Genomic DNA, 7,152 nt, shown 5'->3' with positions numbered 1-7,152 from the left:
AGATCAGCCTGGCCAACATAGTGAAACCCCGTCTCTACTAAAAAATACAAAAATTAGCTGGGTGTGGTGGCAGGTGCCTTAATCCCAGCTACTTGGGAAGCAGAGGCAGGAGAATCATTTGAACCCGGGAGGCGGAGGTTACAGTGAGCTGAGATCGAGCTATTGCACTCAAGCCTGGGGGACAAGAACAAGACTTCTCTCAAATAAAAAAATTTTTTAATTAGCTGGGCATGGTGGTGCACACCCGTAGATCGAGCTACTTGGGAGGCTGAGGTGGGGGGATTGCTTGAGTCCAGGAGATTGAGGCTGCAGTGAGCCATGATCACACCACTGCACTCCAGCCTGGGCAACAGAGCAAAACTCTGTCTCCCAAAAAAAAAAAAAAAAAGGCACTCTTAGAAGTGAGGGGACCTTCCTACAATAAAGGTTCGGTGGTCTCATGGTACAGGGATGATAGCTACAAGCTGCATGGCCCATACCATTCCTCGGGACCTGGCACACAGTAGGTATTCAGGAACAGATGTTGGAATCCAGCCCCATTAACTGAAATAACAAGGCTATGAGCCCAGGCTGCTTCCAGCTCAGGCCCATTCTTGCTGTGTGACCTTGGGGGTGTAGAACAACATCTCTGAGCATTGGTCTCCTGATACGTCAAACGGATTCATTTGTTCATTCATCGATTCAACAGATAAGTACTGACCACCTACTCTGTGTTAGGCTCTAACACATAAGAACCAGAAATACATTGGTGAACAACAACAAAAAATTTTACCCATAGGAGCAGCAACAGGGAGAAAGAGAGTGAATAAAATAAATAACTCAACTATCTTAGAAGTTATGTTAGATAATCATAAATAGAAAAAGAAGGAAAACACAGGTGCAGTGGCGTGAGCCTACAGTCCCAGCTACTCAGGAGGCTGAGATGGGAGGAGTCCTTAAGCCTAGGAGTTTGAGGCTGCAGTGCATTATGGTCAGACTGTGAACAGCCACTACACTCCAGCCTGGGCAACATAGTGAGACCCCATCTCTAAAAACAAGAAAAGAAAAAGAAGTAGATGGCCAGGCACAGTGGCTCATGCCTGTAATCCCAGCACTTTGGGAGGCTGAAGCCAGGGGATCACCTGAGGTCAGGAGTTCGAGACTGGCCTGGCCAACATGGTGAAGCCCTGTCCCTACTAAAAATACAAAAATGAGCTGGGCATGGTGGCAGGCACTTGTAATCCCAGCTACCAGGGAGGCGGAGGCAGGAGAATCTCTTGAACCTGGGAGGCGAAGGTTGCAGTGAGCCAAGATCGTACCACTGCACTCCAGCCTGGGCAACAGGAGACTCCATCCCAAAAAAAATAAAAAATAAAAAAAAGTAGAAACAGAAAAAGAAGAAAAAGAAAGCCGGAGAAAGGAATCACATGTACATGGGGGATTGCAATAAGGAGGAGGATCAGGCTGGGCACGGTAGCTCATGGCTCACGCCTGGAATCCCAGCACTTTGGGAGGCTGAGGCGGGTGGATTACCTGAGGTCAGGAGTTCAAGAACAGCCTGACCAACATGGAGAAAAACCAACCTGGGCAAGATAGGGAAGCCTTGTCTCTACAAAATTAATGAAATATCCCTCTGATATTTATCAAATCACAGGGCTTACACACTGTGATATTAATGAAAAAATTAACCAGGCATGTTGGTACACACCTGTAGTCCCAGCTACTCAGGAGGCTGAGGTAGGAGGATCCCTGGAGCCCAGGAACTCAAGGCTGCAATGAGCTGTGATTGTACCACTGCACTCTGGCGTGGGCAACAAAGTGAGACCCTGTCTCAAAAAGATACAATAAAACTAAAATTCCAGCCGGGCGTGGTGGCTCAAGCCTGTAATCCCAGCACTTTGGGAGGCCGAGACGGGTGGATCACGAGGTCAGGAGATCGAGACCATCCTGGCTAACACAATGAAACCCCGTCTCCACTAAAAATACAAAAAAAAAAATTAGCCGGGCGTGGTGGCGGCGCCTGTAGTCCCAGCTACTCGGGAGGCTGAGGCAGGAGAATGGCGGGAACCCGGGAGGCGGAGCTTGCAGTGAGCCGAGATCGCGCCACTGCACTCCAGCCTGGGCGACAGAGCGAGACTCCGCCTCAAAAAAAAAAAAAAAAAAAACTAAAATTCCAGAGCAGCCCTTCTCATCCACTCTGTCTGCCATTTTTCCCCTTAACCATTGTCACAGTCTTATCATATCTCACATTGCACATACCTCACTTCCTAATCTTGTTCTCTGCCTGTCTTCTACCTATTAGCTCCACTCCATGAGGGCAGGGATTTGTGTCTGGCTTGTTTACTGCCTGCCATTCAGTAGGTGCTCAATGAATGTTTGTTGAATGAGTGAGTGACCTCCTGCCTGCCAAGCCCTGTCTAAGGCCACCCCTAAAGCCCCGCCCCTCCAGGCTCTCTCATCCCTCCAATACCAGCCAGCCACCCTCAGTGCACACAGCAGCAAACCTTGGGTGTCGGTAGCACTCCCGCCTGGATCAGAGGCAAGTGTTCTGTCTGCCCCGTAGGCAGAAGTGGTGTCTGCCCTGGGAGTCTTCTGCTGAGGCCTCACTGACCTTGTTTTTCCTGCTTCCGTAAAACTGAATCCCCCAGAGCATCTTGTCTCCCAACCAGCAGACTGTGGCAAGGTGCAGACACTACTCAGAATTTCCTTCCCCACCTCAGGTCCCACATGGGCCCTCTGAGGCTGCTCTGCTCACAAAGTGCGAATACAGCGCCTTCTGGCGCAGACCAGATGGGGTGGGACAGGAGAGCAAGGGAAGGAAGAAAGGGGGAGGCGGGAGCTGTGGCCAATAAACCAGGTCCTGGCCGGGCGCGGTGGCTCACACCTGTAATCCCACCACTTTGGGAGGCCAAGGCGGGAAGATCACCTGAGGTCAGGAGTTCGAGACCAGTCTGCCTAACATGGTGAAATCCCATCTCTACTAAAAACACAAAAATTAGCCAGGAGTGGTGGTGGGCACCTGTAATCCCAGCTACTCAGGGGGCTGAGGCAGGAGAATTGCTTGAACCCAGGAGGCCGAGATTGCAATGAGCCGAGATCTTACCACTGCACTGCAGCCTGGGTGACAGAGCAAGACTCTGTCTAAAAAAAAAAAAAAAAAAAAAAAAAACCATGTCCCCTGGGAGTGGTGGGCAAGGGACACAGGAAGGTCTCCTTGGTGGGTGGTTGATAAAGAAAACAACAGGAAGGATACGGATCATGGGTGATGGAGGCCCCCACATGATGCCTAAAATCACCCTCACCCTAGTATTGATACACAGGACACAGACAGAAATTATTTAGGCAGATAGTGAGGGTAAGAGAGTCCTTGGCAGAGCTTTCCTTTCAATAAAAAGCAGCCCAGGCCGGGCACGGTGGCTCACGCCTGTAGTCCCAGCACTTTGGGAGGCTGAGGCGGGCGGATCTTCTAAGGTCAGAAGTTCAAGACGAGCTTGACCAACATAGCGAAAACCCGTCTCTACTAAAAAAAAAAAAATAATAATAATAATACAAAAAAATTAGCTAGGCGTGGTAGCGGGTGCCTATAATCCCCGGTACTCGGAAGGCTGAGGCAGGAAAATCACTTGAACTCCGGAGGCGGAGTCTGCAGCAAGCCAAGATTGCGCCATTGCACTCCAGCCTGGGCAACAAGAGCAAAACTTCAGCTCCAAAAAAGGGAAAAAAGAAAAGCCCAAGAAATTTTTTTTTTTTTTTAACAAAGAGCATCCTGAGAAATCGAGCTGCAAGCATAGGTAAGCAGGCTAGAAGCTTGCACGAGAGAATGCCAGCAGCTGTGCCAATAGAAAAGGGCTACCTGAGGGCCAGGCATGTTCAACATGGAGACTCCATCTTCCCTTTTATTGTCATGTGTACAGTAAAAACAAACAAACAAACAAACAAAAACAAAAAACAGGCAACAGGGTGCAGGCCAGGCAGAGAACCTACCTGCATAATGAAAGATTAGGGTGAGGGGACTACCAGAAATTTGCGCCCTATGCAAATGGCACACCTAGTCCTAACCAGTTTTTGCACCCTATGCAAATAGCACACCTGATCCAACCAATCTTTCAAGCCCTATGTAAATCAGACACTGCCTGCTCACCAGGCATCTATAAAACCCCTGCATTTCACCTCAGAACCGGCAACCTGTTCGGGACCTCTCTCTCCACAGCAGAGAGAGATATTCTTTCACCTATTAAACTTTCGCTCTTGGCCAGGTGCGGTGGCTCATGCCTGTATTCCCAACAGTTTGGGAAGCCAAGGCCGGTGGGTCATTTAAGATCAGGAGTTCAAGACCAGCCTGGCTAACATGGTGACACCTATCATCTCTACTAAAACTACAAAAAAATGAGGCCAGGCACACTGGCTCACGTCTGTAATCCCAGCACTTTGGGAGGCCGAGGCGGGCGGATCACGAGTTCAGGAGATCGAGACCATCCTGGCTAACACAGTGAAACTCCATCTCTACTGAAAATACAAAAAATTAGCTGGGCGTGGTGGTGGGCACCTGTAGTCCCAGCTACTCGGGAGGCTGAGGCAGGAGAATGGTGTGAACCGGGAGGCGGAGCTTACAGTGAGCCAAGATGGTGCCACTGCACTCCAGCCTGGGCGACAGAGTGAGACTCCATCTCAAAAAAACATAATAATAATACAAAAAATTAGCCAGGTGTGGTGGCACACACCTGTAATCTCAACTACTCAGGAGGCTGAGGCACGAGAATCACTTGAATCCAGGAGGCAGAGGTTGCAGTGATCTGAGATCCTGCCATTACACTCCAGCCTGGGCAGCAGAGCAAGACTCCATCTCAAAAAATAAGCAAATAGGCCAGGAGGGTGACTCATCCCAGCTACTTGGGAGGCTGAGACAGGAGAATCACTTGAACCCAGGAGGTGGAGGTTGCAATGAACCAAGATTGTGCCACTGCACTCCAGCCTGGGTGACAGAGCAAGACTCCATCTCAAAAAAGTAAATAAATAAATATAAACTTCCACTCTTGACCTCACTCCTTGTGTGTCCACATCCTTGATTTCCTCCACTGTAAGACAATGAATCTCAGTTATCACCCCAGACAATGGCCCTTTCAATATCATTCTCCCCACTTCCCCAGTGCTCAGTAAGGCTAGGCCAGGCTGAACCATTTGAGTCCCAGAAGCTTAGAATGGAATGGGCCACATGCCTTGGTGCCCAGCCCCAGTCATGCCTGGCTTAAATCCCTTCAGCCTCTGGTGAAATGACTGGTCACAGTAGCCTCCTTTGTTTGGCTTTCTAGCGCTAGACTGTGACCTGGATGAAAGTAACAATAGTGAGCACGTATTGAGTGCCTACTGGATGCCAGGCACTAAGCGTTTTTGATGCAACCATCTGATTCTTCCACCTTCTCTATTTATTCGTGTGTTTATTCAACAAATTATTTATTTTATTGTATTGTTTTGTATTTATTTTCATAGACAGGGTCTTGCTCTGTTGCCCAGGCTGGAGTGCAGTGGCATGATCATTGCTCCCTGCAGCCTCAACCTCCTGGGCTCAGGTGATCCTCCCACTTCAGCCTCCCAAGTAGCTGGGACTACAGGTGCCTGCCACCAGCCCAGCTAATTTTTTTATTTTTTGTAGAGACAGAGGTCTCACTATATTGCCCAGGCTGGTCTCAAAGTCCTGTTCTCGAGTGATCCTTCTGCCTCCACCTCCCAAAGCCGTGCAATTACAGTTGTGAGCCACTGCAACCAGCCTATTCAACAAATATTTACTAAGCATCTGCTGCATGCCAGTTCTGTTCTAGGTGCAGTAATATGACAGTGAACAAGACAGACAAAATTCCCTGCTTCACAGAGCTGAGTTGAGAGGAGAGATCAATAATAAACAAAATAAATAAGGCAAACGGATCACAGTTTAAATGGTGCTAAGTGCTAACAAGGAAAATAAAGGCCCAGCATGATGGCTCACGCCTGTAATCCCAGCACTTTGGGAGGCCAAGGCGGGTGGTTTGCTTGAGCCCAAGAGGTTGAGATCAGCCTGGGCAATATGGCGAAACCACATCTCCACAAAAATACAAATATTAGCTGGGCATAGTGCTGCACACCTGGAATCCCAGCTACTTGGGAGGCTGAGGCAGGAGGGTCGCTTGAGTGCAGGAGGCAGAGGCTGCAGTGAGCTGAGATCATCACACTGCACTCCAGCCTGGGTAATAGAGCAAGACCCTGTCTTGAAAAAACAAAAAAAGTAAAGCCAGGAAAGGGGTGGAATCCAACAAGAGGGGCGCCCTCACTGGCTGGGAACATTATGAGATAGGTATCACAAACCTCATTTTACAGATGAGTAAACTCAATCTCTGAGAAATGAAGTCACTTCTGGAGGTCACACAGGGAAAGTGAGCTAGTACTGTAATTTGCCTTTCTGGACTCCCTTTGAGCTCTGACCTCTGGGTGAGCAGCTGAAGCACAGAGAAAGGGAGATTAAGGAGACACACCCAGAACAGGGCAGGGGTACCAGGTGCAGCTGTGCAGGTTGTATACTGAACAACTCCAGAAGTACCATTCATAGAAATCACAATGTGAATGCTTGCCCCTTGAGTCTGGAAGGGCACAAGAATCACATTAATGTGGTGGCCTGGAGATAGGAACAGGTCACACAGGTAACCCTGGAGAGAAAGTTGCAGCCGGATGTGGTTCACGCCTATAATCCCTGCACTTTGGAGGCCAAAGCGGGTGGATCACCTGAGGTCAGGAGTTCAAGACCAGTCTGGCCAACATAACGAAACTCTGTCTCCACTAAAAATACAAAAAATTAGCTGGCCATGATGGCACGCACCTGTAATCCCAGCTACTCAGGAGACTAAGGCAGGAGAATCGCTTGAAACCAGCAGGCGGAGATTGCAGCGAGCCGAGATCGCATCACTGCACTCCAGCCTGGGCAACAAGAACGAAACTCTGTCTCAAAAAAAAGAAAGAAAGAAAGAAAGAAAAGTCTCTATTGCCAGCTGCCTATTCTCATAGCTTGCTTTTTTCACTTAATATATCAGCAGCCACTTCTGCATGTCAACACATAAAGATCTAGCTGAGTAATTCTCCCAAAGCTGGTCACTAGACCAGCAACTTCACATCACCTGGGAATCTTTATAGACAGGGTCTCACTCTGTT

Source organism: Macaca fascicularis, chromosome 19 (genome assembly GCF_037993035.2).
Source record: "Macaca fascicularis isolate 582-1 chromosome 19, T2T-MFA8v1.1".
NCBI classification, from domain to species: domain Eukaryota; kingdom Metazoa; phylum Chordata; class Mammalia; order Primates; family Cercopithecidae; genus Macaca; species Macaca fascicularis.
This window is presented reverse-complemented; position numbering follows the sequence as displayed.